This window comes from Eretmochelys imbricata, chromosome 13 (assembly GCF_965152235.1).
Source record: "Eretmochelys imbricata isolate rEreImb1 chromosome 13, rEreImb1.hap1, whole genome shotgun sequence".
Lineage (NCBI taxonomy): Eukaryota > Metazoa > Chordata > Testudines > Cheloniidae > Eretmochelys > Eretmochelys imbricata.
In genome coordinates this window covers 37,145,420-37,169,549 of record NC_135584.1, presented here as the reverse complement: position 1 = coordinate 37,169,549, position 24,130 = coordinate 37,145,420, and the positions used below count along the sequence as shown (strand labels likewise).

The window sequence follows — 24,130 nt, the reverse complement described above, 5'->3', positions numbered from 1 at the left end:
GCTCCCTGCCTGTGTCTCTGTGGCTGACACTGACTGACCTCAGTGGTGGGTGAGAACACGGCCCTTTGATCTTTCTCACAGTGGCCCAGCCGTGAGCAGGCTGGGGCTGGGCAGACCAGCCATCAACCCCAATAACAGCAACCGTACAGGCGGGTTTCATGCAAAGGGGATGCGGCAGGCTCTGTGAAATGCTACAGCTGGGAGCTATGACTGTACAGCAGCAGAGGGGCAATGACACAGCAGAGCCAGGAATAGAACCCAGGAGTCCTGGCTCCTAGCCCCCTGCTGTAACTACTAGACCAAATACTCTATGCAATAAATATTAGCAAGGGGGAAGGAACACAAGCGAAAATAGGGTAAGAACAGGTTAAAGAACATCTAGATAAGTTAGATGTATTCAACTTAGCAGCACCTGATGTCATTCCTCCTAGGGTACTTAAGGAACTAGCTGAAGCAACCTCAGAACTGTTAGCAATTATCTTCAAGAACCTCTGGCGGACAGGTGAGGTCCCAGGGGACTGGAGAAGAGCGAACATAGAACTTATCTTTAAAAAGAGGAACAAAGAGGACCCAGGGAATGATAGACTGTTGGGATGGGGGCACTGTGGTGGGTGTCTAGGGACCCACTGGAGTGAAGTGGGTCAGCCTACCTTTGATACCTGTGTAAGCAGGGTCTGAATGAGCTCACCCTTGACAGCTAGCTGGGACAGGGGGAGACTTCAGGGGCAAACTGTATGTAGATGAACACACCTACTCTTCCTAGGTATCCGGCAGACAGAAGCTGTGTTGTTCAAAGTGATCATCTTTGGCTGGTGTTGGGTTTCAAATAATTTTAGTACTGAATGCAGGGGTAGTGAAGTGTTGTTATCAGTGTTGTTATCTTTATTGTATGAGGAAAGGGAGCAGAACTGTGCTTAGCCTGGCCCAATTGAGGGGGTCACCCTCAGCTGAAAGGAACTCACTAAGCCAGGGGCTCAAATGCCAGACCCCTGTGAAAGTCAGAGGGGGTGGGGACAGGTGTCCCTGCCAGAAGATGTGGCTTCTGCCTAAGGGTCCCTGGTATAATTTAACCTGTTCCTTCCCGCTCTTCAAAGATAGAGCTAAATAGGCTCCATTAGGAGTCTTTTGTTTTGTTAAGTGCTCTCAAGAGTTGAAATCACTTGTGGTGGGACAGCGTTTCTGCCCAGCTTGCTTCAGGTTCCCCCATTAAGAGCTGACAATCACTAAGAGTTGGGTGGAATCTCAAGAGACTGAGCTGCAGAGGTGACAGCAGAGAGGCAAGTGGCAGCAGAAGGTGACCAGCGAGAAGGGGGCTGGTGGGAGCGGCGAGCAAGCGGCCAGTGAGGGTGGGTGGCGGGAACTGGTGAAGCGGCCAGTGGAGCGGAACAGTGGCTGGCAGGGCAGCCAGCCAGATCCAGCACTCAGATGGTGGAGCAAGCAAGGAACCTTCTTCCCCGGGTGGGCGGTGAACTCACACAGATGCACCTCTGAACCCTGGGTCCTCACCAACCAATGACAATCCCTGTGAGTGGGGTGTGGTGAGGAGCAGAGAGGGGCACAGAAATGGAACTTCTGGTTGTAGAACTCAAGAACATGAGGCAGGAGACGCTGCCTCACACCCACGGGGCTAGGGCGTCCTGCTCACAGTTTTATGATTCTGAATCCTGCTTGTGGAATTTTCCCTAATTAATGTCAGGTCACTTCCCTCCTTTCATTAAAAGTTTCTTTTCTACACTCAGACTCTGTGCTTGCAAGTGGAGAAGTATTGCCTCTCAGAGATGCCAAGCGGTGGTGGGACCTGATAACAGTCTTCAAATATGTGAAGGGCTGTTATAAAGAGGATGAGGATCAATTGTTCTCCATGTCCACTGAAGGCAGATCAAGAAGTAATGGGCTTAATCTGCAGCAAGGAGGTTAGACATTAGGGACCCAAGAAATTTGGGACCTCTTCCCAGCTGTGCCCAGGATCCCAGTAGGCAAGGATTTTCATGGATCACTGATGGGCACCCAAACCCCTTAGGCAGGTTTTGAAACAATCTCCCTTGGTCTCAGTTTCCCCATCTGTACAATGAGAAGAATGTCTCTGTTTGCATTGGATGCTCTTTGGGGCAGCAAATTTTCAAGAAGTCATAGAGCACTGGGGAAGTTCCAGAAGCCTGCAAGAAAGCTAATGCTGAGTCAATATTTAAAAAGTGTGACCAGGACGACCCAGGTAGTTATAGGCCTGTCAGTCTGATATCAATCCCAAGGAAGACAGAGTGGCTGTTATGGGACTCAATTAATAAGGAACTAAAGGAAGATAATGTAAAGAGCCCCTGGTGAAGGTGATAGTGTTGATTTATACACATAGACTTTTGTAAGGTGTTTAACTTGGTACCGTACATTTTGATGGAAAACTAGAAGGATATACAATAAGGATGGCACAAGTTAAATGGATAAAAAGCTGGCTCACTGTCAGGTCTCTAGATGTAATTGTAAATGGGAATTGTCATTGAAGGAGTGTTTCTAGTGAGGTCCTGCAGGGATCTGTTCTTGACCCTGTGCTATTTAACTTTATTTAGTGACATGGAAGAAAACATAAAATCCCCACTGATAAAGTTTGCAGATGACACAAAAATTGGGGGAGTGATAAATAATGAAGAGGACAGGTCATTGATAAAGAGCCATCTGGATTTCTTGGTAAACTGGGTGCAAGAAAATAATAAGTGTTTTAATATGGCTAAACGTAAATGTATTAATGTAGGAAGAAAAATTACAGGTGATACTCATAGGCTGAGGGACTCTATCCTGGGAAGAAGTGACCTGGAAAAAGTTTTTGGGGTCTTGGTGAATAGTCAGCTGAACAAGAGCTCCCAATGCAACACTGTGGCCTGAAGGGCTAATGCGATCTTGTGATGCATAAACAGGGGAATCTAGAGCAGGAGCAGAGAAATTATTTTACCTCTGTATGTGGCACTGATGCCAACTGCTGCTGGAATCCTGTATCCAGTTCTGGGGCCCACAAATCAAAGAGGATGTTGAAAAATTGGAGAGGGTTCAAAGAAGAGCCATGAGAATGATTAACGGATTAGAAAAACTGTGTTATTGATAGATAGATGGGGATGGGGATAGATAGATGGGGAAGGGGCTGGAAAGATAGATGAATTGGGATGGATAGATAGATGGGGATAGATGGATAGGGGTGTGAATTGATAGACAGATATATGGATGGAAACAGATAGATAGATGGGGATATAGATGAATTGGGATTAGATAGATAGATAGATAGATAGATAGATAGATAGATAGATAGATGGGGATTGGCTAGAGAGATAGATAAATCAGGATAGGATTAATCAATGGATGGAGTGGATGGATGGGGATAGATAGTGTGACAGGGTCGGGCCAGATGGCTACAGGAGAGTGATAGTACTGGGAACCACTGCTAAAGGATTCCCTCCCCACCCCCAGCATAAGAGGGGGGGCGGGTCCACAGGACCTGGAAACCAAGTGGGCAGGGTGTGCCCTCTCGCAGGACCCCGTTGAAGTAGGCCCGAGCAGCGGGCAGTAAAGCGGCCCTCACCTCCTGAAGTACACTCTGGAGAGTGCGAGGTCTGGAGAGCCACATGCGCAGAGCGAGCGTCAGGGGATCCAGCCAGTCTCCCCGGTCATAGTTCAGGAGGTCTCCAACTCTGGTAACTTCTGCCAGGACCAACCTCTGGTGCACTGAGGGGGACTCCGCCACCTGCACACGTAGCTGGGGATTGTGTAGCAGGGGCTCCAAGAGGAGATCTGCTCATTCAGTGGTCCGAAGCCTAACGCTCGCAGAGTGCCCAGGAGATACCCGTGATCCACCCTGTTGAACACCTTCTCCTGATCCAAGGACAGGAGGGCGAACGACGGACCATCCCTACACCCAAGCTCCAGGAGATCCCGGACCAGATAGATGTTATCAAAGATGGTACGGCCTGGGACAGTGTAGGTCTGGTCTGGGTGGACCACATCCGCCAGCACGGACTCCAGCCACAGCGAGATGGCCTTGGCTACAACTTTGTAGTCCATGCTGAGGAGCGAGATGGGATGCCAATACCATAAGTCGCAGAGGTCCTGCTTCTTCGGCAATAAGGCGAGCATGACTCGCCTGCATGAGAGAGGGAGGACCTCTCTCTGCAAGGTCTCGGACCAGGCAGTGACGAGGTCCGGGCTGAGGACATCCCAGAACATGCGGTAGAACTCCACAGTCAGCCCATCCATGCCCAGAGATTTATTGGTGGGCATGTGGTGGAGGGCTTCCGAGAACTCAGCCAGAGTGAGAGGCAGCTCTAGCCGGTCTCGGTCGCCCACGCTCACCAGCGGGAGTCCATCCCAGAGCACTTTGCAAGCGTCAGGATCAGTCGGATCTGGGGAGAAAAGATCTGCGTAGAAGGCCCTGGCCCTCCAGCACATCTCCGCCAGATCCGGGAGGGGGGTGCTATCCTCTGCTAGGAGATAGGTGATATACTTCTTGGCCCCCTCTTTTTCTCCAGGGCGTAGAAGAAGCAGGAGCTGCGATCCATCTCCCGAAGGAGGCAGATGCGGGATCGAACAAAGGCACTCTGCGCCCGATGGTCCTCCAGGGCTTGGAGCTCCTCCCCCTTCTCCCAGCATGCTCCGCAGAGGGATGGATCCTCGGGGCTGACAGCCAGACCCCTCTCCAGCTCTAAGACCTCCCATTCCAACTGCTCTATCACCACATACCTCTGTCGGCTGGTGCCCCGGGTGTAGTCAGGACAGAAAAGCTGGGTGCACACCTTCCCCACGTCCCACCACCACCATGCTGAGGGAAAGGCATGCCAGTGCCCTCGCCAGGCCAGCCAGAGCTCCCGGAAGGACGCCATGAAGCCCACATCCTCCAACAAGCTGTTGTTGAAGTGCCAATAGGCTGCCCCCGGCCTCTCTGCGCAGAGGGAGGCCGTCACGGTGCCTAGATGGTGATCCGAAAACGGGGCCGGCAGGATGCTGGAGGAGTGGGCCGGTGAAAGGTGGAAGCGTGACAAGTAGATGCGGTACAACTGGGAGTGGCGCAACTGATAGGCCTCCACCCGGACAAAAGTAAACGTCAAGATGTCGTCCGGTCGCACCAGACGTCCACCAAGGAGTGATGTTCGATAATCTCCCGGAGGACGTCCACAGCGGCCGGGCACTGCTCGGTCCCCGAGCGGTCCCACTCCTTGAGGGTGGTGTTAAAGTCCCCACCCAGGACCAGGCACTCACGAGGATCCAAGAAGCCGAGGAAGGCTGTCATAAATATAAAGGGAAGAGTAAACCCCTTTAAAATCCCTCCTGGCCAGAGGAAAAATCCTCTCACCTGTAAAGGGTTAAGAAGCTAAAGGCAACCTCGCTGGCACCTGACCAAAATGACCAATGAGGAGACAAGATACTTTCAAAAGCTGGGAGGAGGGAGAAAAACAAAGGGTCTGGGTCTGTCTGTGTGATGCTTTTGCCGGGGACAGAACAGGAATGGAGTCTTAGAACTTAGTAAGTAATCTAGCTAGGTATGTGTTTGATTATGATTTCTTGAAATGGCTGAGAAAATAGCTATGCTGAATAGAACGAATTTCCTGTCTGTGTGTCTTTTTTGTAACTTAAGGTTTTGCCTAGAGGGATTCTCTATGTTTTGAATCTAATTACCCTGTAAGGTATTTACCATCCTGATTTTACAGAGATGATTCTTTTTTACTTCTATTAAAAGTCTTCTTGTAAGGAAACTGAATGTTTTTTTCATTGTTCTAAGATCCAAGGGTTTGGGTCTGTGGTCACCTATGCAAATTGGTGAGGAGTTTTACCAAACCTTCCCCAGGAAGTGGGGTGCAAGGGTTGGGAGGATTTTGGGGGGAAAGACGTTTCCAAACTACGTTTTTTCAGGAACGCAGATAAAGTTTGGTGGTGGCAGTGGAAGTCCAAGGGTAAAATAGTTTGTACCTTGGGGAAGTTTTAACCTAAGCTGGTAAGAGTAAGCTTAGGAGGTTTTCATGCAGGTCCCCACATCTGTACCCTAGAGTTCAGAGTGGGGAAGGAACGTTGACAAAGGCGGACGTCCCCGAGTGGTCCCACTCCTTGAGGGTGGTATTAAAGTCCCCGCCCAGGACCAGGCACTCACGGGGATCCAAGGAGCTAAGGAAGGCGGACGCCGGCTGATAGAAACGCAGCCGCTCTGGGCCCGATGTCGGGGCATAAACATTAATGAGGTTGACTCCAGCAATTCCAGGTGGCAATCCGGTGGCCAGGCAGGCAGAAAGGACCCCTCTTAGGTGGTGGTTGTGGCAGTGATGGTGTCCACAGCAGCGCCTGGGGATGGAGCAGGGGTCTCTCATTCCTCTCCTGTGGGGAGCGGGCCAGCAGCACCCCCCAAGGGGCTGCATCAGGACTAGCAGTAGCAACCAGGGGTGAGGGGTTCACCAGCCAGCCAGCAACCAGGTAGCAGAGAAGGGGGGGCGGTGTCTGGCCCAGACAGGGGAGCAGTTGGAGCAGCAGCAGCAGCGAGAGCTTAGGGCCTAGCAGCAGCCCCAGCAGCAGAGGAGCAGCCCTCTCCCTCCTTCCTCCCTCCAGGCCAGAGGGCTACAGGAGAGTGATTGGGGCATAGACGTTAACGAGATTGACCACGATCCCCTCCATGCTGACCCAGAGATGCAGCAGGCAGCCCGGCCCAGCCTCGGCGACCCCCAGCACCTCCGGCCGTAGGTGGGGGGGAACAGGGTCGCCACTCCAGCCATACATCTCTCATAACTGTGAGATGGCTAAAGTAGACCCTGTCCCCCCATTCCAGCCGCCAGCTGTCTTCGGCGGCCAGATTCATTTGGGTCTCCTGCAGGAAAACCACAGAGTATCCCCCCTCCCGAAGGAAGGAGAGCACCTGGCACCTGCGGAGACCCATCCTGCAGCCCCGGGTGTTCAATGTTGCAAAGATGATGAGTGCCATGAGGAGGGCTGCAGGGTATCCTCACCGGCAGGGACACCCACGGTCCCCATTGGGCTGCACAGCAAACCGTGACCTACCCCGTAGGTGAGTAAGGAGTCACGGAAGCCACGGACCCGCTGGTAGGCCGTGGCAGCCTGCTTCCCGGTCCTTTTACCCTCCCACATAAGGGCGCTCGCGGCCCAGAGGATTTAATGGAAATCCCCCCATCGCTGGAGAGCGAGCTGCACCTCGTTACGGGAGCCACGGATGTCTTCAAGAAACTCCCACCACTCTTCTCTCAGCATATGGGGTCCGGGGTCACTGGCCCGCAGCCTTCCTCCAGAGGGGCTCCCAGCACAGCCCCAAGGCCCACTGAAATGGGCAGGCAAGGAGCGGATCCCCAATGTGGCGCCTGATAGGCTGGTGCCACATGGCCCGCCTCAGATCCCGGCTCAATGGGGGGCGGTGGAGGGAAGATAGCAGCCCTGAGTGGGTTGGGACAGGGGAACATGAAGGCCGCTACCTGGGGGCCATCCTCTGGGAAAGGGAAGGAGACAGCCCCAGGAGCGGCAATGGTGTCATGGGAGGTGGAGCAGGGCAGGTGTCAGGAGCAGGGGCAGGGCATGGGTCAGGAAAAGGGTTGGGGAGGGGGCAGAGGCAGGATCCTGGGCCCCAGGAGCCAGGCTGCTGGGAGGTGGTCCCTCTCGATCTGGCACAGAGGTCTGGGGGGTGGGAAGGGGGGCCTCCATGATGCTGGGCTCAGGCTCTATGGAGGGTGTGACAGCCACGGCATCAGGAGATGAACGATCTTCGGTGCGGCCCCTGCCCGGGAAGGAGGTCAGTTGCCCCACACCACCGAGGGATGCCCCTGGTATCTCGGGTCCGGCCGTGAGGCACTGGCCGTCACCTCAGTGGGCTCGGCAGCCGTCAGCGGGATGCCACCTGCCTCCGGGCGGATGGAAGAGTCCAGGGGACCCTCGGAGGCGGAAGCGGAAGCAACGGTTAGAGGGAGGGAGCATGGGGAAAGCGGGGCTGGAGTGAGGTCACTGAGATCGAGGCCCGCTGGCACAGGGTCGTCCTCCCCCGGGTAACCGGGGTCAGACCCAGGGCTTCAATTTCTTCGAAAATGGAGGGGAGATCACCACCCCACCACCCTGGGGTTCTCCCCGCCAGCGCCCAAAGCGACGCTCGCCTTGGGGCTTGCAGGGGCCGCGGGAGTCAAAGGGGCAGGAGGGGCTCCATCAGGGGCCTCCACAAGGAGGGGCTCTAGTGGAGGGGCAGTGCTACCCTCTGGTGCTGCCACGTCTTCACCAGCCGGCACCAGTGGATAGAGTACACCCATGGGCAAGGCAGAAGGCTCGGCATCAGTGCCCCGCTTCCTGGTCTTCTGGGGGACCTCCGCATCCGACGGCAGGAGCAGAGCTCGAGCCTTCCACTTGTTCCGCTTTCCCTGTACTAGGGCCCAGCCCTCCATGGCATCATCTGGGGGCTGGCTAGCAGGGCTCGGGTCGGGGGGCAGGGACAATGGCTCAGGGACTCAGGGAGGAAATGGTGGGGCAGCTTGAGGGAGCGAAGATTTCCCCTCAGGCGGGCCCTCCTATGCCCAGCGGTATCCCCGCTGCACCCTCCTCCACGGGCCCCGCCAGATTGCAGGCAGCAGAGGCGGGGCTCTCCCGCTCATCGGGGCATAGTGGGAGAGGTTCCCCTTGGGCCCGATGGGAGCAGTGGTGGACTGGGAGGGAGGAATCATAGAATCATAGAATCTCAGGGTTGGAAGGGACCCCTGAAGGTCATCTAGTCCAACCCCCTGCTCGAAGCAGGACCAATTCCCAGTTAAATCATCCCAGCCAGGGCTTTGTCAAGCCTGACCTTAAAAACCTCTAAGGAAGGAGATTCTACCACCTCCCTAGGTAACGCATTCCAGTGTTTCACCACCCTCTTAGTGAAAAAGTTTTTCCTAATATCCAATCTAAACCTCCCCCACTGCAACTTGAGACCATTACTCCTCGTTCTGTCATCTGCTACCATTGAGAACAGTCTAGAGCCATCCTCTTTGGAACCCCCTTTCAGGTAGTTGAAAGCAGCTATCAAATCCCCCCTCATTCTTCTCTTCTGCAGGCTAAACAATCCCAGCTCCCTCAGCCTCTCCTCATAAGTCATGTGTTCTAGACCCCTAATCATTTTTGTTGCCCTTCGCTGGACTCTCTCCAATTTCTCCACATCCTTCTTGTAGTGTGGGGCCCAAAACTGGACACAGTACTCCAGATGAGGCCTCACCAATGTTGAATAGAGGGGAACGATCACGTCCCTCGATCTGCTCGCTATGCCCCTACTTATACATCCCAAAATGCCATTGGCCTTCTTGGCAACAAGGGCACACTGCTGACTCATATCCAGCTTCTCGTCCACTGTCACCCCTAGGTCCTTTTCCGCAGAACTGCTGCCTAGCCATTCGGTCCCTAGTCTGTAGCGGTGCATTGGATTCTTCCATCCTAAGTGCAGGACCCTGCACTTATCCTTATTGAACCTCATCAGATTTCTTTTGGCCCAATCCTCCAATTTGTCTAGGTCCTTCTGTATCCTATCCCTCCCCTCCAGCGTATCTACCACTCCTCCCAGTTTAGTATCATCCGCAAATTTGCTGAGAGTGCAATCCACACCATCCTACAGATCATTTATGAAGATATTGAACAAAACCGGCCCCAGGACCAACCCTTGGGGCACTCCACTTGATACCGGCTGCCAACTAGACATGGAGCCATTGATCACTACCCGTTGAGCCCGACAATCTAGCCAGCTTTCTACCCACCTTATAGTGCATTCATCCAGCCCATACTTCCTTAACTTGCTGACAAGAATACTGTGGGAGACTGTGTCAAAAGCTTTGCTAAAGTCAAACAATACATCCACTGCTTTCCCTTCATCCACAGAACCAGTAATCTCATCATAAAAGAGGTGGGGGGCTCCAAGCTCTGGGCAGCCTAGGGCGCCAGTGATGATGGGGCCGGAGCCCTGCCGGGGCTCGGGGGTCCCAGACGCTCCTCCGTGCCAGGCCAAGGGGCAGTCCCTCCGGACGTTCCCCATCACCCGGCAGAGGTAGCACTGGGCCTTCCCCATAGAATAATGCACCCAGTAGCAGGCCCCCTGGTAGGGGACCAAGAAGGACCCCTTGAGCGCCTCTCCATCACATGCCGCCACCGGCAGTTGAAGCTGCACCTGACGGCAGAACGAGAGGATGTGATGGAGGGCGGGGTCTTTGCAGCCCAGCTGGAGGGGGCTGATAATGGAGATCAGTTTCCCCAGGGTAGAAAGACAAGGGAGTAGGGTGGCATTGGGAAGGAAGGGCGGTACGGAGGTCAGGACCACTGGGACGCCCATGTGTTCTCGCGGCTCCAGGGGGACAAAAACCCCCACCCACCACCAGGCCGTTCTCCACCACCTCCTGGGTGGTGGCCTCCGATTCCAGGAAGAAGCCGACCTTCCGATATATTTTAGAGGTCGCCATGATGGCCGTAGGTCTCCAGGTGGGGCGAGGCGGGCACCAGGAGGCAATGGATGCCGTGCTTCCTGGTCAAGGTGGGGAAGGGGCCCCGGCCACTGGGAATGGTAAGAGAGATGGTGGCCTGGAGAGATGACGTAGTGGTAGGCGGAGCGGCTACCGCCACCTGGGCGTATGCCCTGGGGGCTGGGGGAGGGACACCTGCAGAGCTGGTGGAGGGAGCAGCGGGTAGGAATGCCACGGCCAGTGGCAAGGCCGCGGCAGTGGGGGCAGTCCCTGCCATGGAGTACCTGGTCTTTTTGGCAGCGCCCTTCCCCTTCTTTTTGTCCTGGCCCTTCCCACCAGCTGGGGGGGCTCCCCCTCTGAGGGGGTGAGGGACGTGGCAGCAACGGAAGTCACCCCGTTGCCCGCTGCTGCCAGTGCCCCAGTGGGGGCGGTAGCAGGTGGTTCAGCAGTGGTGGTTGAGGTATAGGCTAGAGGGGGTCATGGGGGGCAGGTGGAGGAGGGGCAGCAGGGTCTGCCCAAGGGGTCCTACCCACCTTATTATGGCAGGGGACGAGGTGGGGGGGGAGGACAAACACCAGAGGGAGGGGGTAAGGGGAATAGGTCGACCACTCCTCCCCGCTAGGCTGCAGACAGGGGAGGAGGGCGCCGGAAGGGGAGGGCTGGATGCGGGCGGGGGGGGGGACTATCAAAGACTTGGGTGGGGGGGGTTGGTCTCCAACCCAGGGTAGGATTCTGGCTCCTCTAGCTGCACTAGGGAGGGGGTTATAATAGCATTAAGGGGGCGCAGTGACACGGGGTGAATTAAAATGGGAGGGGCACAAGTGTGTGGGGGTGGAGCATGGGTGCACGGATTGAGGGGCTAATCAGGGCAGGGTGGACTACAGGGGGAGGGAAACAACCAGGTTGGAGGCAGGACAGGGAGACCTAGGGGCTAGCTTCAGAGGCTGGGACGGGACAAACAAAGCTGCAGAGGTAAACGGGTGGGGCAGAAAAACAAACTAAAGCTAGTGAGGGGCTGAAGCAAAGGGAGGGGGGGAAAGGCTGCAAGGGGCAAATGGGGCAGATAGCAAGGGGCAAACTCCATGCGGACCCAGAGGTGCAGCAGGCGGCCCAGCACCTCCAGCCATAGGTCAGGGGAGAACAGGGTCACCACTCCTGCCGTACGAACAAGAGGATGTGACGGAGGGCGGGGTCTTTTCAGCCCAGTGGGAGAGGGCTGATGATGAGTATTCTTGTCAGCAAGTTAAGGAAGTATGGGCTGTATGAATGCACTATAAGGTGGGTAGAAAGCTGGCTAGATTGTCGGGCTCAACGGGTAGTGATCAATGGCTCCATGTCTAGTTGGCAGCCGGTATCAAGTGGAGTGCCCCAAGGGTCGGTCCTGGGGCCGGTTTTGTTCAATATCTTCATAAATGATCTGGAGGATGGTGTGGATTGCACTCTCAGCAAATTTGCGGACGATACTAAACTGGGAGGAGTGGTAGATATGCTGGAGGGGAGGGATAGGATACAGAAGGACCTAGACAAATTGGAGGATTGGGCCAAAAGAAATCTGATGAGGTTCAATAAGGATAAGTGCAGGGTCCTGCACTTAGGACGGAAGAACCCAATGCACAGCTACAGACTAGGGACCGAATGGCTAGGCAGCAGTTCTGCGGAAAAGGACCTAGGGGTGACAGTGGACGAGAAGCTGGATATGAGTCAGCAGTGTGCCCTTGTTGCCAAGAAAGCCAATGGCATTTGGGGATGTATAAGTAGGGGCATAGCGAGCAGATCGAGGGACGTGATCGTTCCCCTCTATTCGACATTGGTGAGGCCTCATCTGGAGTACTGTGTCCAGTTTTGGGCCCCACACTACAAGAAGGATGTGGATAAATTGGAGAGAGTCCAGTGAAGGACAACAAAAATGATTAGGGGTCTGGAACACATGACTTATGAGGAGAGGCTGAGGGAGCTGGGATTGTTTAGCCTGCAGAAGAGAAGAATGAGGGGGGATTTGATAGCTGCTTTCAACTACCTGAAAGGAGGTTCCAAAGAGGATGGCTCTAGACTGTTCTCAATGGTAGCAGATGACAGAACGAGGAGTAATGGTCCCAAGTTGCAGTGGGGGAGGTTTAGATTGGATATTAGGAAAAACTTTTTCACTAAGAGGGTGGTGAAACACTGGAATGCGTTACCTAGGGAGGTGGTAGAATCTCCTTCCTTAGAGGTTTTTAAGGTCAGGCTTGACAAAGCCCTGGCTGGGATGATTTAACTGGGAATTGGTCCTGCTTCGAGCAGGGGGTTGGACTTGATGACCTTCTGGGGTCCCTTCCAACCCTGATATTCTATGATTCTATGATTCTATGAGGAGGGGTTTCCCCAGGGTAGAGGGTAATAGGGCAGCATTAGGGAGGAAGGGAGGGACGGAGGTCAGGACCAAACGGATGCCCAGCTCCTCCAGCTGCTCCAGGGGGACAAACACGCCCCCCACCGCCAGGCCCTTATCCACCACCTCCTGAGCAAAGCCCACCCACTGCTAAAGGATCCTCCCCCAGCCTAAGAGGGGGATCCACAGGACCTGGGCACCAAATAAATCCGGGGGACAACTAATGAAGTAACAGGGACAGGAGTGTGGTCAAAGGGTCAAACGAAGGGAACCGGACAGGGACACCGAGCAGAGAACCCCGGACATCGCCCACTGCTCCTCAAAGGCATCAAGGGAGTCAGTGGACACCGCCCAGATACGTGAACGGACCGAGGATCGGAAATAGGCCCCACAGTCACAGGAGACTCCATCGGCCAACCTCCTCACTCTGGTTTTATAGATGGCCATTTTAGCTAGGACTAGGAGGAGGCTGACCAGGAGATCCCGTGACTTTCTGGGGCCACGGATAGGGAGTGCATAAATAAGAAAGTGAGGGGAAAAGTGCAACCAAAATCTTAACAAGCTGTCTAAGAGGAGCCAGAATAGGGGCTGCAGCCTGGCGCACTCCAGGTATATGTGCGCCCGGGTTTCCCTCACGCCGCAAAAGGGGCAGGTGTCCGGGATAGGGGTGAAACGCGCGAAGTACATGCCCGTGCTCACGGCCCCATGAAGGAGCCGCCAACTGATATCCCCAGCGGCTACAGGAGAGTGATCGAAGGGAGAGACAGGAGTCCCGGGTTAAGCCGGTTCCTTTTCCCTGGGTAAAGGTAACAGGGGCAGTTCCAGAACAAACAAGAACTCGCTGGAACCAATTAAGACCGGCAGGCTAATCAGGGCACCTGGTTTAAAAAGGACTTCACTTCAGTCAGTGAGGGGTGCGCAAGGAGCTGAGAGTGAGAGGGCGTGTTGATGGAGGACTGAGGAGTACAAATGCTATCCGGCATCTGGAGGAAGGTCCTGTGAGGATACAGAAGGTGTTGGGAGGAGGCCATGGGGAAGTAGCCCAGGGAGTTGTAGCTGTCAAACAGGTGTTACACGAAACCCTGTAGACAGCTGTGATCCACAAGGCCCTGGGCTGGAGCCCGGAGTAGAGGGCAGGCCCGAGTTCCCCCCATCCTCAACTCCCTATTGGATACAGGAGGAGTTGACCTAGACTGTGAGTCCCACCAGAGGGGAAGGTCTCTAGCCTGTCCCCCAACCCACTGGGTGGACCAGCAGAGACTGTGGGGATTGTTCTCCTTCCTTTTCCCCATGCTGGCCAGTGATGAGGTTAGCTGAGTGAACAGCAGGTTTGAGCCACTAGCAAAAGTGGCCAACCTGAGGGCTGCCATGAATCCCTGAGGTGAGCAAATCCCCCAATAAGCGCAGGACCCACCAAGGCAGAGGAGGAACTTTGTCACGATAGATGGATGAGGATGGCAAGAGGCAGCTCAATTTTTTGTCACTAGAATAGTTTCAAACCTGTCCCACTTTTGTCCCAGAAGTTGACCCTCTGGTGTCAGGACAGCTGATTCCTAGGCAGCTTTTACACTTTGCATCTCTGTACCAGCAAGCAGGGTCTCGTCCAGCCCTGAATGGGTTAATTCCCTCCTGGCACCCATCAGATCCTCATTCTTACTCCTGTGGGAATTCTGTATCATTATCCAATACTGAATTTGCACAGAAATTAATGTTGTTTGTGTAAGGGGACTGTTGCCCCCTTACTAACATTCAGTGGGGGTGTTTTGGTTGGCTAGCTCCCATTTCCAAAAAGGGGGAAGGGTCGATGGGGAATCAGGACCCTGAGACTGACAGCCCCCAAGAACAATGGGGAGAGGCCAATGCTCCAGGTCAGCCTGAATGACAGGGCAGGCAGGCTAATCAGGGAGTCAGGAGGCCAGTCGTCTGTGTGAGCTGGACTTGCCTGGGTCAGACAGAGTGGGGTCGAGCTGAGGAGAAAGCAGGGGTCCAAGCTGAGCTGGGGGACAGAGCTGCAGCCCCAAAGCCAGAGGCCCAGCCCAGAGAGAGCAGACTTGCCCTGGGAGCAGAGCTGCAGCAACCAGAGCCAGAGGGGCCAGAAAAGCAGCCCAGGAAGCAGGTCAGTGCTGGGAGCAGAGTCTCAGAAGCAGCCTGCAGAGCAGACCTGTCCTGGGAGCAGAGCTGCAGCAGCCAGAGCCAGAGGGACCAGAGAAGCAGCCCAGGGAGCTGGAGGCAGAGCAGCAGCCGTGCAGAGACCGAGTGGTGCAGCCGGGGCTGGAGCAGTCCGGAGCTGGGTGCGGTGAGCAGCTGGGGAGAGCGAGGGGGACCCTGGGCAGTGGGCCCAGCACAGCGAGACGCCTCAACTAAGAGGCTCTGCAGGCCAGACTTGGATCGTAACCCCGACAGGGCGGGGGCGATGCTGGGAAGAAGGGTCCTGCCACTTAGAGCCTTAGAGCGTGTGGCCACCACCAGAGCAAGTGTCCAACCCAGCGCATCCCTGCAGCACAACCAGGGCCTGAGCAGGAGGCCTGGGACGTACAAGGAACAGACTGTGAACTGCCCTGACATCCAGAGACACTGTTTGTGATGTTCCCTGCCGCAGAGCGGGTTGATGTGTTTCCTTTAACCTTTCCCATTTTTTCTTATTCTTTTTAAAATTAATTGTTGATTAAATAACTTGCATTTGCTTTAACTTGTATGTAATGGTCAGTGGGTCAGAGAAGTGCCCAGTGCAGAGAGAGTACCCGGAGTGGGGACACCCTAGCCCCTGTCCTAGGTGACCACAGCAGGGTTGGGGGTTGAGCCCCCCAGGAATCCTGGGCCCAGCCTTGTTGGGGTTACGAGGACTCTGCCAGACAGGAGAGTGGAAGGGGAGTCCTCAAGGGCAGGGAGGCCAATGGGTAAAGGAAGTGGGAGCAAGGACTCAGATCCTTTCACTAGCCCATTTCACTGGGGTAGTGCAGAAGCCAGGAAAGTTTCCCACAAGAGCGGGACTATTCCCCCGCTTATATTTGCACAGAATTCTCTCCCCCCCCCGCCCCGCCCCACCCTGAAATGGGCTGCACAGCTGCTGGCCTCCACAAGGAGGCGCTGGACCCCGCGGAGCCCAGCTTGCACAAAGAAGACACGGCCCGGGGGAGGGGAGGGAGCTGAGGGGTTCCCGGCAGCTGCAGTTCTCAGCACGCCCTGGAGGAAGGCAGCAGCAGGCAGGAAACTCCATAGAAGCCCGGTACCCAGCATCAGGCTGTCTCCCCTCTGGATCCCTGGGCTCTGGGGGGAAAGGGGAGGTTGTCTGGGTTGGGGGGCCCACAGCTGGGCTCCAGGGGTAGGGGGTGCAGGAGTCTGAACTGGGGGGTGCCACGCAGCTGGGCGTTGGCAGGAGGGGGTGCGGTTGTCTGGGCTGGGGGGATACCCCGCTCTGGGCAGGAGGGGGCAGAGAAACAGGAATTGGGTTGTCGTAGGGGTTGCTTTAACTCTCTCCTGCTGGGGGACAATTTGTGTGTCTCTGTATTGTTACAGATATACATACTGCCACATATTTTGAAATCAATTACCAAAATAATTGAAACCGGTGTGATTCTATTTTGTTATTTTGACAAAGAAAATATCCAGAATTTCGAAATGTTGTGCGCAGAATTCCCCCAGGGGTATGACATGCTGCGTGAAATCTCTGAACCCAAGTGTCCTAGGTCCCAGCCCAGTGCATTTACCACAAGCCCAACCTTTCCCTATAGGGGTAAATTCCCTCCTGGGCCTGGCAGATGCAGCAGCTGCTCTGGATATCGAGGCTCATGTTGATCGCTCACTCCCAGAATCACTTCTTTTTTTCATTGCTGGCAATGTAGCAGTGAATGAAACGCAGCAGGCCGCATGGCAGGGTGGGGCAGGGAAGGTGGGAAAGAGGCGATCAGCGCCGGGGATTGATCTGCAATCCGTTCAGGGTAGCCTTCACTGTGTTCCCTTCCCACTGGCCTTGTCCACACTGGGAACAGGTGTGTTTGGAATGGGAAGTGGCCCCCCAGGGGGAACTAACACACGGGAAAGGCCCAGTGAGGACAGGGCAGGCTGCAGTTTTAACAGACTTAGCAGGTCGGGTAATGATGAGGATCTCCCATACACGGTCACTCGACAGGGTGACATGGGTGAGAGCTACAAACCGCCGGGTCTGCTCCAGGGTTTGGCCCGTGTCCTTTACCCTGTGGGAAATAAACCAGCTAGTTCCCTAGTGAAGAGGCAGCCTAAGGGTTGGGATTCCCAAGGGAACTGACAGGAGCAGGCCTTGAACCTGGTTCCTAAATCCCCTAGGCTCCCTGCATTGATGCTCATGGGATGGGCGCTGCCTGAGCGGAGCGATGGCTGGGGGAGGCTCAGCCTGAGGGGACGCAGCCCTTCTGCAAAGCGGCCCTATGTCTGGGCCTCTCCAAAGGACAGAAGCGGTGCAGCTCTGGCCAGTGCAGCGATTCCTGGAGCGGCTCAGGGCTGCAGCCTCCTCATCGTCTCCTGTATCCAGGGGATGAAGGAGAAGACACTTGTGTACACCCCAGGGGCTCCCCAAGAGACGATGCCCTGGGCTGTTTCCCACACACCAGGGGACCCCCAGAGTCACCCTGTGAAATGAAACAAGCCACAGTTATTTTCCCATTCATTTGTACAGCTCCTAGTGCAGTGGGGCCTGATCCCCAATAACCACTTGTAGGCTCGACTGCAACACCAACAGCCTCATTAATAATAATGATTGGATGCTTGAAGCCAGGAGCACATTTACCTTTGCACACTTTTTGTTAGTCTTTGGATCCCCCCCCCACATGATCGTTGAGGCGTTATAGTCATGATGTGTCCCATTACGTTTCTTTGGACATGCGGCATCCTTCATCACCACCACATCCACCTCCTGGAGCATGGCCAGAGTCGATTCACTCTTTGACCTAGTCCTGCCCCAGCCAGCAAGGCTGTACACAGTCCCAGGCTTTACTCTCTCGCTGGCTTGGGGCAGGGCGATGGTTTTCACTCATCTATTCAACTTCGCTCTCTTTGCCAGCTGAGACACAAGACCGATGAAGATCAATATGAAGGTCGCACTCAAGGACACAGAGACACACCCCAATACCCAGCAAAACCCATAACCATGGTCTCAGTGGGGGAGGAGGGGGTTATGGGATGGGGGCGGTACCTGCAGCAGCATGATGTCATTGTCATCGGTCTCCTCGTTGTACTGCGGGTGAGGTATCTGGTGGCACATGGGGATCTTTTGTCTTTTCCATTCCCCTAGTCTTATGTTATGGGCTCCCAGCTTGACAATAATCTCCCTGTAAAAGCCAAGAACAATCCATGAGGCAGCAGGGGCAGGAGTGAATGTGAGACAGGGGATGGGCACATGTGAGTCTGTCACATGAACAGTGATATGGACGGGACAGGGCAGCATGGGTCTCTTAGGCCATGATCCCAGACTCAGCCGCTGTCCTGGAAAACGTAAAGACCACCGTATACATTGCCCACTGAGATCCAGCCCCAGGACTGGGAACTGGCTGACTTAGGGAGGGAGGGGGAATAGCACATGAGGCTTCTCCCCACTAGAGGGTACCATTTGCGGCACAAAGTCGCTGCCCAGTGGTGTTGGGGTCCCACCCTGTGTCTCTCCCAGCCCCTTCTGCTGTTTCCCTGAGTTCCTTCACTCCCCATTGTCCTCCCAGCCCCTGGATCTCAGCTGCCCTGCACCCCAGCTAGATCCACACAGGGGGTCTATGCCCAGCTCCCTGCAGCCCAGAGCCCTGCAGAGCTGTCCTGGGGCTGTGAGCCCCTCCTTGTCCTGATCTGGGCACTGGGCCAGACCCCAGCTGGTGCCAATGGCTGTGGCTCCATTGATTTACCCAGTGCTGAAGCTGGACCATGGTTTGCAGAGGCCCCTAGAGACACGGCGACGCCCCCTGAGCAGATCAGACCCCTGGGCTCTGCTCTCCCAGCCTGTCACACTAACTGCTCCTTCCCTGCAACCTACGACAGTGCCAGGACTCCCAACTCCCCCATCACCCAGTAACACCTGACCTGCCCCGACATTCCCAGCACGGAGGCGCTTACTCTCCATTGCAGTGGGCGGCCGTCAGCACAAAGTTCTCCGTCACCAGGAACCCTCTGCAGCAGTAACTCTCATCTTCATCTCATGTATCCAGATAGGCCATGTAGGGTCTGCAGTGGGGCTTCAATTTCTTTTCCCCGATGATCTCACCTAGTCGGGGGGAGACCAGTTTCATACAAAGAGCCCCATTGTGTCCCTAGGCCGAGCAGGGACCAAGCTCCCCATCCCGAAGGGGAGACCCACAGCCTCAACCCACCCCCTCTGATGCTCTCCCTGGGGGATCCCTGGGCCTGGAACTCTGCCCTCTCCTCAGCTCTCCCCCAGACTGGACACCCCATGGGGCCGAAGGGTAAATCTGAAACTCTGACCTGGCTGGGTGGAGAATCGGTGCCAAACACACCGGGAGTGGGTCAGTAATTGCACTGCCTTAAGATAATGGCAATGGGGGCCAAAGTCACCCCAGATTAGGCCAGGTAGCCCCCATATGGGCACTGACAATCTTACTGGCTGAATTTCCTTCAGGCAGGATCCTTTCCCCCAGTCCAATGCTGCTCCCTTTGTACTTCCAGTGTTGTGAATGCCATGGGTAGAGAGAAAGGGAGAGATCATTTGGGGCAGCTTCTCTCCCTTCTGATAGTACTTTCTCTTCTTCAATAAACGTCTCCAGCTGGGGTTGAGGAAACAGAAACTCCATAGACAGGTACCCCAAGCTCTTTGTTGATGAAAATGTACATTTTTCACCCATATCCCCTTTCCCCGATGAAGAGTGGCCACTTAATCATTGTACCCCATGATCACCCCTTTTACAGGACTGACTGTGACAGGCCTCAGATACCAACCACTGAACCCAATCCCTGAGACCCCCCTTTTACCTCAAAGACCATGAGTCCCTGAGTCCAGTCATACTTAGCAGCCCAAGTTCTGGGGGAGCAGGAGAAAGGCTGTGGGGAGCAGGAGCAAGATCTGTAACTGCATGTTTGCAGTCAGTACAGAGATGGCACATCTGCCTCAGACGTGGGGACTTTATAAACTCAGTTTGGGGTGGGGGGAGATCAGGGGGACAGGAAACCTCAGGGTCACCCACACACTCATCTAAATGCAGGGCTCAGGTGTCTCAGTTTCCAACCACAGCCAACCACACGGGCTGGGGGGAAGGACAGGCCGTGTGTCAGCCACACATCCTACACAGCTGGCTGGATACTGCATGGCTGGGTCCCTGCACCGCTGGATGGATGATGCACCACTGGATGGAGACGACCTTGGAGGACACATGTCTCACAGGATCCAGCATTGATCTGGATGCCAGCTCACAGCTGCGCACATCTGGGGCTCTTACTCACCTGGCATCATCCTTGCTCAGCTCCCTGCCCGTGCCTCTGTGGTGGAGACTGTGGATGACAGCGACTGATGTCGGTGGGGAGGGTGGGAACGTAGCCCTTTGATCTTTCTCAGGTCGTGAGCAGGGTGGGGCTGGGCAGAGCAGCCATCGGCCCCGATCACAGCAACTGTGGCGGGAGGGTTTCTGAGAAGCCCTGACCTGAGTGTGTGACCACGCGAAGGTGGTGTGGCAGCCTGTGGGATGCCATATAGCTGGGAGGTCTGACTGTGCCACACCAGAGGGGAAACAGCACTGCAGAGGCAGGGATAGAACCAAGGAGGCCTGACTCTCAGACCACGCCCCCCCACTCTAACCACTATACCCCACTGCCCTCCCAAAGGCAGGGGTAGTTAGTGCCAACCAGTGACGGCTTCACTGTCCTTTACAAGCCACTCCAGTCTCAGACCTGACAAACTCACTACACCTAAGGCTCTGCTTCCCTGGTATTTACCCTTGAAGGGTGGCGTGTGAGGGCTCTACTGAAGGCTGATAACTTGTCAAGCCTCATGCTCGCTGTGAGACGTGCCCACGGCTACTAGTTAAGGGATAATACCTCTATCCTGACACCTATGGCTAATGCCACTGGGCTTGTCTCTTTCTTAAACTTTAGACTGAGCTCCTTGAGTCTATCACTGTAAGGCAGGTTTTCTAATCATTTAATCATTCTCATGGCTCTTTTCTGAACCCTCTCCAATTTTTCAACATCCTACTTAACCTGTAGGCACCAGAACTGGACACGGTATCTGAGACTCAGTTGCACCAGTAAGACAGAGAGGTAAAATAACCTTGCTGCTCCTACTCTAGGTTTCCGTTTATGCATCCCAAGATCGCACTAGCCCTTTCGGCCACAGCGTCACACCGGGAGCTCATGTTCACCTGAATAGTCACCATGACCCCAAAATCTTTTTCCAAGTCACTGATTCCCAGGATAGAATCCCCCATCCTGTAAGAATGACCTGAAATCTTTATTCCTACATGTATACATTTACATTTAGCCATATTTAAACACATTATTTGCTTGTGTCCAGTTTACCAAAGGATCAAGATGTCTCTGGGTCAGTGGCCTGTCTTCTTCATTAGTTAAAACTACCCCAATTTTTGTGTCATCTGCAAACTTTATCATAGAGGATTTTATGTGTGATTAATGAGGGGGTAGGGCTGACCTAGGGGAGAAGGCCTTAAAAGCCAGAGGCTAAACGACCAAGGGGAGCTAGCAACCAGGGGACCGCAAACAGGGAGTTTGTAGGAGGCAGTTGTAATAAAACCACTATAGTAGGAAGGGCCATATCACCAGTGCCAATGCTGTGTCTGTCTCCGCCTGCGCCTGTATCCAGACAGAGAACCTGGCCACGGATGCCTCTACCCAGATCCTGATGTGCACTTGCAGAGACTGTGGCCTGCATTTCCCACTCTCAGAAAGCCAAGCTGGGGGGAACATCCAGTGTGAGAGGTGCCTGCTGGTGGAATCTCTCAGGAAGCAGGTGGGAGAGCTACAGGAGGAGGTGGCGAAGCTGAGGAGCATCTGTGCCCATGAGGAATTCCTTGAGTATATTCATATGGAGACATCCAAGGCTGAGGAAGCTATCCAGCTACAGAGGACTGCTGTCACATCTCTGGGGGAGGAGGCCATGGCTCTGTCACAGGGAGGACACTGGCTGCTGGTTACTTCTGGCAGCAGACAGTGCTCCAACCCTACTCCCAACCCACCCACCAGGTTAAGGAAAACCAATATGCTGCCCTGGCAATGAGTGATGAGGAATCACCCCCAAAGGAGGAGAAGGAGAAGCCATGTACCTCCGAGGCTGGGAGGATTGCAGCCACCACTCCCAGGAGGAAACGTAGGGTAGTGGTGGTCGGTGACTTTTCTGAGCGGGACATAGGCACCCATCTGTCGCCCTGACATGGCATCCTGAGAGGTATGCTGCCTGCCAGGGGCTGTATCCAAGATGTTACGGAGGGATTGTCGAGGATCATCCGGCCCTCTGACTACTACCCCATGCCACTCATTCATGTGGGCACTAATGATACGGTGAGGTATGACTCTCAGCAGATCAGAAGTGACTACAGGGCTCTGGGAGTAAGGGTGAGGGAGTTGGGGGTGCAGGTGATGTTCTCTTTGATCCTTCTGGTCAAGGGTAGGGGCCCAGGCAGAGACAGATGCATCCTGGAAGTGAATGTCTGGCTGCGAAGATGGTGTTGCCAGAAGGGCTTCGGCTTCCTTGACCATGGGATGCTGTTCCAGGAAGCAGGACTGCTCTGCAGAGATGGGGTCCACCTATTGAGGAAGGGGAAGAGCATATTTGGATACAGACTGGCTAACCTAGTGAGGAGGGCTTTAAACTAGCTTCGAAGGGGGCAGGTGACCAAAGCCCACAGGTAAATCAAGAACATGGAGACCTGGGAGAAGATTTGGAATTTGGGGAGAGTATGGGCTGTTATAGCAGGGATAAAGGAGAGACAAGACAGAACTGGGGAGGCGGGGGAATCAAATCAGTATCTTAGACGTCTGTATACTAATGAGAGAAATATGGGGAATAAGCAAGAACTCAAAAAGTTAGTAAATAAACACACTTATGACATAGTTGGCATCACAGAAACTTGGTGGGATAATATGCATGACTGGAATATTGGTCTAGAAGGGTACAGGTTGCTCAGGAAGAACAGGCAGGGGAAAAAGGGAGGAGCTGTTGCCTTATATATTAAAAATGTATACACTTGGACTGAGGTTGAGGTGGAAATAGGAGACAGACTTGTTGAAAGTCTCTGGGTAAGGATAAAAGGGGTAAAAAACAAGGGTGATGTCCTGGTAGGGTCTGCTACAGACCACCTAACCAGGAAGAAGTTGTTTAAAGAAAGCCTCATCCACCTCTAACAAAATCATACAAACCACAGGACTTGGTGGTGATGGGGGACTTCAACTATCCAGACATCTGTTGGGAAAATAACACAGCAGGGCACAGATTATCCAACAAGTTCTTGGAATGTATTGGAGACCATTTTTATTTCAGAAGGTGGAGAAAGCTACTAGTGGAGAGGCTGTTCTAGATTTGATTTTGACAGGTAGAGAGGAACTGGTTGAGAATTTGAAAGTGGACGGCAGCTCGGGTGAAAGTGATCATGAATGACAGAGTTCATGATTCTAAGGAATGGTAGGCGGGAGAACAGCAAAATAAAGATAATGGGTTTCAAGAAGGCAAACTCAGGGAGTTGGTAGGTAGGATCCCATGGGAAGCAAATCTAAGGGAAAAAACAATAGAAGACAATGGCAGTTTTTCAAAGAGACATTATTAAGGGCACAAGAGCAAACTATCCCACTGCATAGGAAAGATAGGAAGTATGGCAAGAGCCCACCCTGGCTTAACCAGGAGATCTTCAATGATCTAAAACTCAAAAAAGAGTCCTATAAAAAGTGGAAACTAGGTCAAATTAAAAAGGAAGAATATAAACAAATAACACAAGTATGTAGGGACAAAATTAGAAAGGCCAAGGCACAAAACAAGATCAAATTAGCTAGAGGCATAAAGGGTAACAAGAAAACATTCTACAAATACATTAGAAGCAAGAGGAAGACCAAGGACAGGGTAGGACCGTTACTCAATGCGGGGGAAGGGGAAATATTAACAGAAAATGTGGAAATGGCAGAGGTGCTTAATGACTTCTTTGTTTCTGTTTTCACCAAGAAGGTTGGTGGCAATTGGACATCTAACATAATGAATGCCAGTGAAAATGGGGTAGGATCAGAAGAGGCTAAAATAGGGAACGAACAAGTTAAAAATTACTTGGACAAATTAAATGTCTTCAAGTCACCAGGGCCTGATGAAATGCATCCTAGAATACTCAAGGAGCTGACTGAGGAGATATCTGAGCCATTAGCGATTATCTTTGAAAAGTCA

At 53.9% G+C, this 24,130-nt stretch overlaps 1 pseudogene; it reads right to left on the bottom strand.

Moving 5' to 3' along the window:
* Nucleotides 1–17,190: 17,190 nt before the first annotated feature.
* On the bottom strand, nucleotides 17,191–20,209 carry LOC144273229 (granzyme B(G,H)-like; annotated as a pseudogene).
* Nucleotides 20,210–24,130: the final 3,921 nt, after the last annotated feature.